Genomic DNA, 12,228 nt, shown 5'->3' on the forward strand with positions numbered 1-12,228 from the left:
CAGATTCCTAATAAGGAATAGTAACTTTTCGAGGCACTAGGCCTGTACATATTTCCTGACCTTATAATTCTCACAGTTCTAGACATTCCAAGGTAGGGGGTCATTCAGACAGAGTTGTAATTTCTTGTGCATATTTATTTCCAAAGTATCTTTTGCATAGTTTCCCAGTGAAATCATGTGCTGGGGCTGGGGAATGCTAAATAGGTTATTTTTCAAGCTTGCCTGTCAAAGTGGACTGTTTTGGACTTATCAAGTAAAAGTGGTGGAGCCAAACCATGATGTGTGTAGCTTGTCCTTCCCAACCCCGCTATGAGCTGGGCTCCCAACCTTCCAACGGGAGGTGGCGTAAGGAGGTTAAGGGGCTCTGGTTTTGGTATCAGTGAGGATTTTAGTGATGATAAAAGTCTTGAAAGTGTACATTGTCCCAAGAGGAGTGTGACCTGAGCCTTCCCCCCAGAATGACATTGTCTTAACCCTTTGGTGATAGATTTGTGTTCCTTTTCCTTCGCATTCTGTAAATAAACACACAACAAATTTTAGGGGGAAAAGGTTTGTAGAAGGCCAGCCTCTCTATACATAGCCTTAACTGGTTGTGAAAGCACATTTTGAATTCATTTTCCCAGTCCTTCAAGACACATACCTTTTTTGGAAGCAATTCTATTTATCTGATCAAAGAATTAAAATACATCACAGACCAGCCAAGACATTGTGATTTTTGAATATTCATTTCTCAAAATCCATCAGCCAAGCAGCAACTAGAAGTTACCTACTGTCTGAAAGAGGTTTACGCAAAGTATTTGTCTGGCCGTTTTCAAAAACAAACAAACAAAAATCTCTGCTAAAAATCCTGCAGATAATATTGCACTTATATTGAATATTTATTAATCAAGGAGAAGCTAAACTTGAGAGGAAGGAGTTTGCCCTTAATGCTGTGTATGCCCTGCTCAAAGCAGCAGTAAGGAAGGTTGGTCAGACCTCAGCTTTTATCAAGATGTGTCTACCTAATCTAAATTGAAATGTGGGCACTTTCTTTCTGAACTCCAAAAGTATGTAATGCAGTCAGGACTTTGGTTTTCAAGCTCTCGTCGAAAAGTAAGTGTAGACTTTCTTCTTGCAAAAATTACTCTAACCTTTTTCTAAGTGTTTGAAAAGAATGGCAAGGGGAAGATCCCGTGGAAATTGGGAGTGTTTTCACAGATTGCTGGTGACAGTAAGTATCATTTTATAAAACACCAGTTAGGCTGCGTATGACATATGGAGACAATTTCTGCCTCAGCTATATTTACCTTTCCCTTTGATCTAGCGGGAACAGCTCATGTATATCGGGGCAGAGCTTGGTCTACAGTATCCTGTTTGGTTTGTGTATTGGAAGAAGTTCAGAATAGCTAAGTTGACACGTGCTGTTGCAACTAAGAGGGCAAGATAGTGCAGTAAGCCTGATTTAGTCATGTGGAGGGACAGTTACGAGGTGATATGAGTGAAATGCATTAAGTGCTGCCTTTTTCCTTTATCATTAGAGAATCACTGAAATGTAAGACTGGAAGGAAACTCCATAGGCCATATATTCTCTTCTTCTGCTCGAAGGCAGGATCAATTATACAGCCATCCCTGGCAGCCATTTAAGTAAAATATTACTGGAGTGAAGAGATATTCTTTATATTTAGAAGGGGGAATACTGCCAGCACAGTTAGATACTTACCTTCTGGAAAAAAAGAAGAAGAAAAAAAAACACATAAAAGAGAGGTTATTCCAGCTCTCTAAGACTTATAATTCAAATTAGTTTGATGATTTGCTTGGGATCATTGAAGATGCCTGACTAGAAGATATAAGTGAAACATAAGACAGGGTATGTGGAAGTGAAAAATAAGGAGATAGGATTGTAGAAAGGCAAGGTAACAGGTTGAACAGGCTTCCAGTTGAGGTGGTGAGCTCCAAAGGCAATAGTGCATTTAGGCAACAACTGAATGAGCATGCGGAATTCGAAAATACAAAGACCTGTGGTTGTATTTTTGAACCTTAAATTACACGGTGACTGTTGCGAAGGTTAGAAGTGAGATTTTTCTTGGCTTGCCCCCTTAATTATTATCGGAGAGCTGTGTGTGTATGTGTGTGTGCTTACACAGCACTGGTTTCATTCCTCCTGAGAAAAAGGCACGATAATTTTAAGATTCTTTCAGAAAGAAAAAGTTTTTAAGTCTCTTAAAGCAATGCAAGAGAGAGACAGAAAAATGAACAGCATTGAGCTTCAGATCCACGTGGGTCCTGCTCACCTCTGCTGTAGTCGTATCACTGCAGGGCTCCCTGCCTGACTATTGCAAGTTCTTTTTCGAAAGCCAGACCATTTCATTTGACTTTTGTCAGAGCTGCAGCTTTCTCTGCTCTACTTCTAAGTGTAAACACTACAATTATTTGCAGAGTGTTATTGGTCATTTATTTTATCAATCTAATATTCTTATATCATGCATCTTAATACCACTATTAACTGTTTTGGGTCATTTCTTATTTGTATACCAGAAAACTGCTTCCAGTGTTATTACTTATTGGTCATAATCAATTAGGGAAGTTTTTAGACTATGGCAGCCTTATATAAATATACTGGCAAAGTTCACCTCCTATGATTTCTGACAATTAAATTGTTCTGTCACTTTGGGACCTTCATTAATCTCAACTTGTCATCCTTGTTTATGCAGGTTATAATGGCCTGTGTGTGTAAGTGAAATGAGATGCTAAAAGCCCTTGGCTGTTTAACTCTTTGATGAAAGTCAAGCAGGAATATGTTGTTGAAGGGAAAAATTGATTTTTTTTTTAATACCCCAAAATAGCACCATGGAAATTATTGCACTGTTTAATGACTAGCTATGAAATAAGCCAAGGAAAAGTTTTACAGAGGTGAAGAAAACCAAGTTGATGGTACTGTTATCATACTCCTTTGTGTGTGTGCATGAGTGCACACAGAAATAAAGACGTGGCGATGTAGATTGCTTTCTCTTCCAGGAAAGTGATATGAAGACATCATGTTCCAGCAGAGGAAACTAGCGGCCAGAGATTTTCAGATAACATTGTAGGATCGGTGTAACGCCGGTGGAGGACATGCCTAAAAGTCTTTTGAAACTTTGAGATGTGAATCTGTCAGTAGGCCCTTTGCTTTGAGTAATTCTGACAGACTGATTCTTGAGACTGCTGCAGAAACACTTTTGAGGACTTTGGGAAGTGAAAGTCCATTTACAGAACTGAATTTAGTATTTATGTTCCGGGAGGAGTTTATCATTTTATTCTTATTTCCTAAGATTCAAAGACCTGCTTTCTGATGTCTCCAAATTCAGATGGTGTTTGTTATCTTCTGCCCTTTTCTCCATCTTTTAGGAAGGTCTTAAAAGGATTTCTAGAGCGGTTGTTCTGCAGCACCAGCACCGTTCCTCGTATCAGCCTCGGGCAGAGCTCCTCACCGATCCTTCCTCCTGGAGTGGCCTCTCACTTTACAGCCCTCTGAACTATCAGCAGATCTTCACCTGGCACCGTGCACCTAAGGCACAGGTACTTTTTGTTCCATGCAGCTCATCAAACCTTGTATTTCCTCTTGGGCAAGTGACTGTTAAAATTGAAACCCAGCCTAACAGATCTTTATTTTCATTTGCAGCTGGAAATGAGGGGCCAGGTCAAAGCAAGCAGCGCACTGTCCCATGCTGGCAAAGCTGGAGATGGAGCACAGGTCTCCTGACCTGCTCAGAGCCTCCATCCATACACAGCTGGCCAAGGTTAAAAAATAGGAATAGCCTTAGAGTTATCCATCTCAAATCTAAAAGGAGTGTAATGATACGCTATTCTCTGCACCCTGAGAAACACACGAGTGACATCCTCTCTCTGAGCACTAATTACCATAATTCTTAGACCAGAGAGAGATCCAGAACACTGCACAAATTATCACCCAATATCTTTAATAAATGTGGATGGTAAGTTACTTGCAAAGGTGCTGGTTAATAATCTGGAACACATATTCCCAGACCTAATTCATTTCAGTCAGGTGGGATTTATTAGGAATTGGGCTGTCATGCAGTAGTATGAGGCAACTCTTCAGTACAGTAAGTTCACACAGAAGCAAAGGAGAAAGGTGGTGCGTCTCATGGTAATATAAATGACTTAGACCATACAGAGACAGACTATTTCTGACTTTTCTGAATATTCAGATATGGACAACTCTTTGACACTGTACAGTAAAAACCAGTAGCACCCATCAATCTGTTATAAAAATGCTGATGCCAGTGGGTTAATAGCTAGGCTTCCTAAGTTACAATAAGGAGACATAGCAGAGGTGCTCTCTCATTTCTACTTGATCCAGAGTTCACATCATAACTGTGTTTCTTTTTTCTTTTATGAGATTAATTTGTAAAGAAAATCAAATCCCATGTGCCTCAGGGATGCCCATTTTGGCTGTGGTTGCCTTTCTTTCTTGCCTAGGGAAGAAACAAAGTGATGGACTCCCACCAAAGATGCCTCAGTGTGTGTGCCTGAAGTTCAGTAGGATAAATACAAGTCTCGGAGGCAAACTGCCAGATGTTATTTGTCGAAGCTGCCTCTAGGCTGCTCTGAAGCATACCAACACATGTGTCAGGGCAGAATGAGAGTCAGGGCAACTTTCCAATTTTTCTTGCTCCCAGAGGCTCTCCGGGGGAAGCTGAGTTTAGGAATAGAGAAACAAAGACTATGAAAATGGGTGATTGTTGTATTTTAGGCTCTAATGCTGACACAAATGTAAAGCATCATATATATAATTTCACCTTAAATTTTGAACACAAAACAATATACTTGTCTTTCTAGGTACTTCAGTGTGTGGTGAGTTGAGTAATTCAGATGTAAATGCTAGTGATTCCTCCTGGAGCTGTGGGGCCAGCATTGCCACTTCTGCTTTGACAATGCCGCCTGATCATATACTTTGGGAATGAGGTAAAGCTTTAATGGACCTTTTGAAACAGACTTTTTAAAAGCCACACTGGATTTTACTCAAGATCACACTAAGAAAACCTTCGGTTTAGCCAATTCATTTCTTCCCACTGCCCTCATACATAAAGATAAAATAAACAAACCAAAACATTTGTAGTATTAGTTGCAAAATAAGTGATTCATCCTCCAAAAGAGAAAAACGCTTGCCCAAATAAACATAACATAGTGCTGAAGCACTGTTCGTGAAGTAACAACCCCATTTAGATGCTGTTGCTTATATTCTTCTACATTATCATCTTTCCCTGAACAGGCAGTTTACTTAGACTCTTAGCTATGGGGAAAGTCTATTTTTAGCATGTGTTTGTACATTGGCCAGTATAGCCAGATGCTTATGTCTAATACTTTCCTATTGAAAGTGAAAAGACAGAACTGAATGTAGTTTAAGAGAACTCTCCAAAAAGTTTACTGTACAATGCAAAGGATGGATGCTCAGTTCTTAACCTCCTTTACTTTGAAATAAGATATAGCATTAAAGAGATGACATTGATATATTTGTTATCCAACCTGATAGACAGTTTTCAATTTTTTTTTTACCCCTCAGTGACATTCTCCATCATAATGTTTACATCAGGTACTTTCAGTACTGTGTAAATTGCATTTAATACGTAATTATGCACAGCCTCTAGGATGCATAAATAAATTCTCATTGGCTTTGCATGCGAACCTTGAAATGAGTACACCTGTACTGGCTCACGACCTGTAAACTGATTAATTGCACCAGTACCACGTAGCTCGGGTGGGACTCTGCACTGAGCTCTTCCACTTCCAGGACCTGGTCTCTCGTGTCTGGACAAGATTGTGTCATCCGATAGATGTAGATGGGCACATATCAGAAAAAATTACCCTCCCCCCAAAAGCCGTCGCAGAGAGTGGAGCGCGGGAAGTGGGGTCGGCTGAAGATGGACAGTTGAGACTTTCACTCAATTCGCAGTTCTTCATGAGACTCAGGAATTCACTTGACGACTTTATTTTTAAAACCTTGTTGAAGGCAGTGTTCAAAATTGTACATGTGCGAACAATGGCTTTGATGAAACAAATGGAAATTTTCCTGTTTAGTTTCCTAAGAAGCAGTTTTCCAATTTTATTTTAGCACTTTTGAGTGAAAATTCCCATGTTTTTAATGAATTTCTGGGGCATTTTGGAGATTAACTTGGAGAAAACAAGGATTAAATGTAACTTGCAAGTCATTTATTTCTCGATTACAGCCATCTAATATCCTCCATGTGTATAAATCAGTTCAGTTTAGCAATACCAATTAAACGAAATGTGGTTTTAAAATCTCACAGTATATTGAAATGAAATTAAATATTTAATTTTTTTAAATGAGCAATCTCACATAATTAATTAGTTACAAGTTTTCCATAATCACTGAAATACAGGGACACAGGCTAGCTAACACGGATGTAAAAATGAGTTTGAATGTGTGTGGGCACTCATACTTCTGTGTGTACACAACACACACTTTGTATCCCCACATGCAAAAACACACGTGCCACGTGTGTTTTATGCACATGCATAAAATCACTGATGAAACTACTGGTGGCTACCTCTCCAGGCAAATAAGGCTCATAAATTGACACATTTTGCTTAATCTGTATGTAAAGCGTGTTACACATCACTGTTATAATGCAGACATCTTAACTTTAAATGAGACGAAAACAAACATAAAATTAGCACTTTAGGGAACCCCCTGCCACTCAATTTGTGTTGGGCTTAACACCTTCTTATTTTATATACCCTTCTACATAAACAGTTTTATATCAGCCCTTGATATGGTGCCTTCAAAGAATTAAATGTTGAGCTGTTTAAAAGCACTAATTAGCAGCTTTAATACAAAGGGGAGCATAGTTATTAGTAAAATCTTGTAAACCTAGAATACCCTTTGGGCCCAGTCATTTGTGTGTGAAATAACTCAATAAAAATATTATATTGTTAATCACAAAAACCTTCAAGGGAAATGCTAAATCTAGGAAGGAATATAAACTGTACCTTTCCAAACAAAGGAGGAAAAGTGACCGTCCACGTTAAAGCAAAGCCATAAAATCCCAAGAAGAATATATTCATTGATAAAATGCAGCTTGTTTCCTAGTAAGGGGTTTTGCAATCGGTAACCTTATGCACATACAACAACAAACATACATTAATGGTGTTTAGTTTGAACACAGCTAGCGACATATTTGTTAAATTAGCACTTCATTCCTTTCAATAATGTGCAGCAATGGCAAGGCTTTTTGGTAGTGGAATGGTAATATTTAAATCTGTACAGTTATTTTTGTACAATGCAAGTTGTGTACACACACATACATATCTATGTATGTACCATTAGAGATGTTTATAAAGGCATTGGGATAGGTCCCATCTAGACTTTCTTTCTAAAAAACTGTATATGTACACTTAATCTTGTTTGATAAATTTAAGTTTATGCTTGACAGTGCTGAGGTCTACTTCTTTCAGTACATCACACGTTTTATGTTAATAGTCAATATTTGTGATGCAGGTAAATAATTATGTTCTTAAAAATTACACTAATTCCATCATTATAAAGGAGGTAGCATTTCTAATTTATACAATGTGGTATAGCTGGGTGGCACTAGATAACAGAAGAAACATACATAAGTATGGAGAAAATATTTTGGCTGAAAACTAATGCTTAAAAAATAAAATAATGATCTCAGAATTTACAGATGTTAAAAAAATACATACGACATAGCTTTTATAGTTCGAGTGATTTCATGAGATAGAACTGAAGACTTTTGCCACAAAAAACTTTCTACTAGTGTTTCAGTGAAAGGTGTTTGAACAGTACTTTTAATTTAAAATTTCAGGGGAAAAATTCTGAGGCATGTTACCCTTCTGAAATGATTGTTAGTATTATTATTATGTAAGTTGCATATGTCATCATGCAGTATCATTAATTTAGTCTGGTATCATTCTTCTTCTCACCTTTCCTGGGGAAAAAAAAACCTGGGCATGGATATTTTAACCATAAGGATCATTTGCTGGTCTTAGTGCTAGTGGATTATTTAGTTTTTTAAAGGAAAAGTAAGTAAGTATACTTTCTAATATTTGAGGACAATTTAAAGTAAAAATTTCTCCATAATGAGTAATATCTATCCTTTCCAGCCACAGGCTACTATGAGAAACAGATTTATTCAAAGACCCAGTATATTTGCTTTGAATATATTTTTAATGTATTTCTTTAACATGAAAGAGCTGGCCAGAGCTTAAACTTTTTTTTTTTTTGTATGTCATGCTTTGCTTTTTACGGTGTTTTATGTTACAGCCTAATTAGTATCTTACAGTGCCCTTACATGTACTTAGGGTGTAGGGTTTCACTAAATACACTGAACATTTTATTTTGGGGGACCTCCGTGACACACTCTAAGCAGTTTTAAGCAGGCTAAGAATATGTTTCCAGTCAATCAAGCCTCTAGAGATAGGTTATCCACCTCTGGCTAATGCACTGCTATAAAACCTTCACCGTTCCTGACTGCGCGATACTGTCTGTTATTAAACCCCTAACCGTGCAGGATTCCGAAGCGGGGGAGGGAGACCATTATTTCCAGTACTTCATAAAGCCCACTTTAACAAATTATATGAAGATTAACTAATGGCAGCCTCGGTGTTGGATAGCTAGCCAAATTAGGTCTGACTTATCAGAGCGGTGCTTTGTCGGTGGCTCTTTTGAGCCTGCCTTTGCAGAGGAGGTCTTGGCTGGCAGCCGGTTCAATAGATGATGAACCAGGCCCGAGATTCGGTCTGCGCCACAACAATAGAGAGGTGAAGCAAGCGGCGCTTTGAGCTCCTCTGAAAACCCGTTTGGAAAGCCAGTGAGGTCTCCGAGCGTCGGCGGTTTTCCTGCTGAGGATTAAATGCGCCTGCACAAAGCCGGCACGTCCCACACATTAAAAGCAGCGTGCGTGGAGAAGGGGCAAGCGATGGGAAGCGCGGTCCGGAGTGCCGTGATGGATTAGGGAGAGGGGCCTTGTGAAGGCTCTGTTTTCTGAAGGGGAGATAATCTGTCAATCTCAACAGGGCAATCCTGTCAAGAGTGCCCCATGCCGGGGTCCCCTGCATCCTTTTCGGTTTTTTATCCGTCCTGTGGAGGGCACCAGCATTCAATGGCAGTCGCTACTCCGGACATTTGATGAGGAGCTGAGGAGAGATATTTGGGCACGTTTAGGATAGGGACTGTCTTATTCCCTCTCTGCAAAATGGCTGCATTATCTTCCAGCTTTGGAGAGCTGAGGAGAAGGCAGCCCACGATGTTTTGGAAAGGCTAAGACCACTCTAGCCTAGCAGAAATAAAATCCAAGCTAAATGGCTCATCTTTAAAACATCTTAAGATTCAAACGAGGCAAGCTTGGTCCAATACCATGCAGGTAGAGCACTTGCTGAGGTAGGAGGGCTTCCCAAGAGGAAAACTGAGGAGAACTCTTGGCTTAAAGAGAGTTTATGTTTAACCATGAAGGGATCGCCCTGCTCTCCCTACAAAGACCTTTCATTTCCATCTGGAATGAGTATACGATAACCTAGTCAGACCAGCCTCTCAGTCACCAATCAAAACACTGACTCTTGACATTTGCCTAATTATCTTTTCTCATCATCAGTCATCTCTTGACGTCTGTGCTTCATTCAGATGCCAGGTATTTCCGAAATTAATCATGTCATTGAAAGCGGCATCTTTTCATGTAAATGGACTTTATTATCTGGATCGAAAAGCTCCCCCCCCCGCCCTCCTTTGAGCTGCAAAAGCCCATTTGTAGGGAAAGTGTCTGAAATCTGACATGCCGCCTTCTCAAGAAAGATTCGTAGTGGTGACCTCCCAGCAAGAGCTAAGCATCCGTCACCGGGAGTGCGTGTGTGTGCTGCTTGCACCCTTGGGCTGGATGCATGCTAATTTGCCCCATTGTTTCGGGGTGAGTGGCTTTCCAGCACTTCCGAACAAAGCCTTTTTGCATAAGCTTCTGTGTGTACAATTATTTTATGTTCACATCATTCCATCATCTTATTTCCATTCCTGATATAAGAGGGGATGGAAGCGTCTTTGTTTTCTTGTTATACTGGGGATTTCAGGCTGGATTTAGCATGTTAGCAAGGGCACTCCTCTTTCATTAAATCTCATTTGACAAATGTTTGAGACCGTAGGCGTGATCAGCCCATTGCACAGCTCATCCTAGCTTTAACTTTCAAAGGACCACTATCTCCAAAACATGTTGATTCAACAAGGAAGCAATCCACAGTAATTTACTGTGTGTGCAAAGTGTTGCAGGGATGAATGAAGAGGTAAACATGAGAGGCATAATCCCTGGAACGTTATTGAAACCTTGATAGAAGAATGTGTTCATTTTGCTCATTAGACTTGTACTCTAATGAATTATATGATGAGCAGGATTGAGAGTATATCAGCACTGATAATGCAGTTTTGCATTTTGCAGAGTTCACTTTTTAGGCTTGTGGTAGCACATTTACAAACTGCGTTCAAAAACACCCTGTTATTTTATACCCACTGAGCTTCCCCCCAGGACCATTTGAGGGCAACAGTATTAATTGCTGGCAAGCTCTGTGCTCAAATTACAAGTGAAACTTGGGCATCATCTGACTAAAAGGAAGAGGTGGAATGAGTCACTGGCCTTCTGTGCTTACACTGTAAAGTACTAAAATATTAAGATCATTCTTCTCAGCATCATCAAACCAGGCTTGATCTGAAAGGAAGCAACAAGTATACGAGAAAGTTTTCAGCATCCTGTGTGTTGTGTGAGAGTCATGTTCTGTATTCCCTGGTAACGGTTTAATAGTATGAACAGAACAAAGGTGGATTTTCAATAACAGCCACCCTGTTACATGTCATGAAGATAGCTTTGAATGTTTAGACATAAAGCATGGATTATAAATCATTGGATGCTCAAGACAAAAAGAAGCAATGCCATTATCTAGTTTGCCTTTCTGCCTAGTAAAGGCCAAAGGACTCCTTGAAGGTTTTATGTGATGCTGCGTCTTTTAGCAGACATTCCAGAGTTGATGCTAAAATATAATGGTGGAGAAGCCATCCCAGTGTTCAGTAAACTGCTCCCATTCCTAAGTGCTCTCATGGTTAAAATAATCCCCTTAATTTCTGATGTGAATTCATCTAGCTTCGACCTCCAGACTTTAGATCCTGTTTTACGTATGTCTTTGTTAAATTGAAGAGCTCTCCATCAAATTTCTGTTTCCTGTGAAGGTTCTGTATACTGTGGGCAAGTCACTCCTTAACCTTTTCTCTATTAAGCTAAACAGTCTGAGCTTCTTGAGCCTCTCACAATTGTTTTCTAATCCTCCCAGTGTTTTCTAGTCCTTTAGCCATTCTCTTGGCTCTTCTCTCTAATTTATCAACAACCTCTTGAATCATAGGCACCAGAACTGGATTCACTATTCCATTAGTGGTCACACCAGTGCCACAGACAAAAGATAATATTACCATGGGCTTCTAGGCTATATCCCCCTGTTTACATATCCTAAGGACTGAAGTTACCCTTACGGCTACATAGCTAATGTAGCCACCACTCTGCCATGTTCTTTCTGGAGCCATTTCTTTCCAGGAGAGAGTCGTCCCTTTCTGTAACCATTCCCTACAATCTGTTTACCCAAAGTTATCATTTTACACTTCCCCTGGCTTATTGTTTCCTTTGTGCCTCAGTGACCTGCCATCTCTATTTACCACCTTCCCAGTCTGTGTCAGCAGCGACTTCGTGTTTTCTAGCAAGCGTTGAAAACATTAAACAGTACCCATCCATCCAAGAAATAGTGCTCGGTTCCCAAATCCTCGATAAGGTTTCCTCATATAGAGTGAAAGATTACCAGCTGCCCTGCCCTTTCTTCCTCGCTAAGAAAATCTTGCGCTATAAAACACGGAGAAGAGGCGATACCCTTAACTCTGCCCGGCACTTCGCATCTGTCATACCCACTTCAGCGAGGGATTTTGTTCACCCTCATTTTTCTTTCTGTGCTGCCCTGAGAAAGGATGAATACCTGGGTTCGGAGGAGAGATACTGGGAAACCATCACCTCTACCAAGGGAGAGTTAAAGCTCTTGTCCGCCTGATAAAATGATGGGTGCTAATGCTGAGGTGTATTTCACCAGGTGAAGGCAATATCTAGGAAGAGCAATGTTTGTTTCTTCACACTTAGGTTTGTTGTTTTGTGTAGCTTTGCTCCAGCATTCTGAGATTGACAGGTTGTGTGCTGTCTATTA

The 12,228-nt window shown here is 39.9% G+C and overlaps 1 long non-coding RNA gene across 2 annotated transcripts in view; it reads left to right on the forward strand.

Moving 5' to 3' along the window:
- Nucleotides 1-12,228, forward strand: part of LOC309437871 — a 68,073-nt gene that overhangs the window by 36,539 nt on the left and 19,306 nt on the right. For both annotated transcript variants that reach the window (XR_014183648.1, XR_014183649.1), the window contains exons 3-4: nucleotides 3,364-3,534; nucleotides 4,816-4,941. This is a non-coding gene — a long non-coding RNA (uncharacterized lncRNA). The remainder of the gene's footprint in view (nucleotides 1-3,363; nucleotides 3,535-4,815; nucleotides 4,942-12,228) is intronic.

This window comes from Streptopelia decaocto, assembly GCF_964273445.1.
Source record: "Streptopelia decaocto genome assembly, chromosome: 3".
In the NCBI taxonomy this organism is placed as follows: Eukaryota; Metazoa; Chordata; class Aves; order Columbiformes; family Columbidae; genus Streptopelia; species Streptopelia decaocto.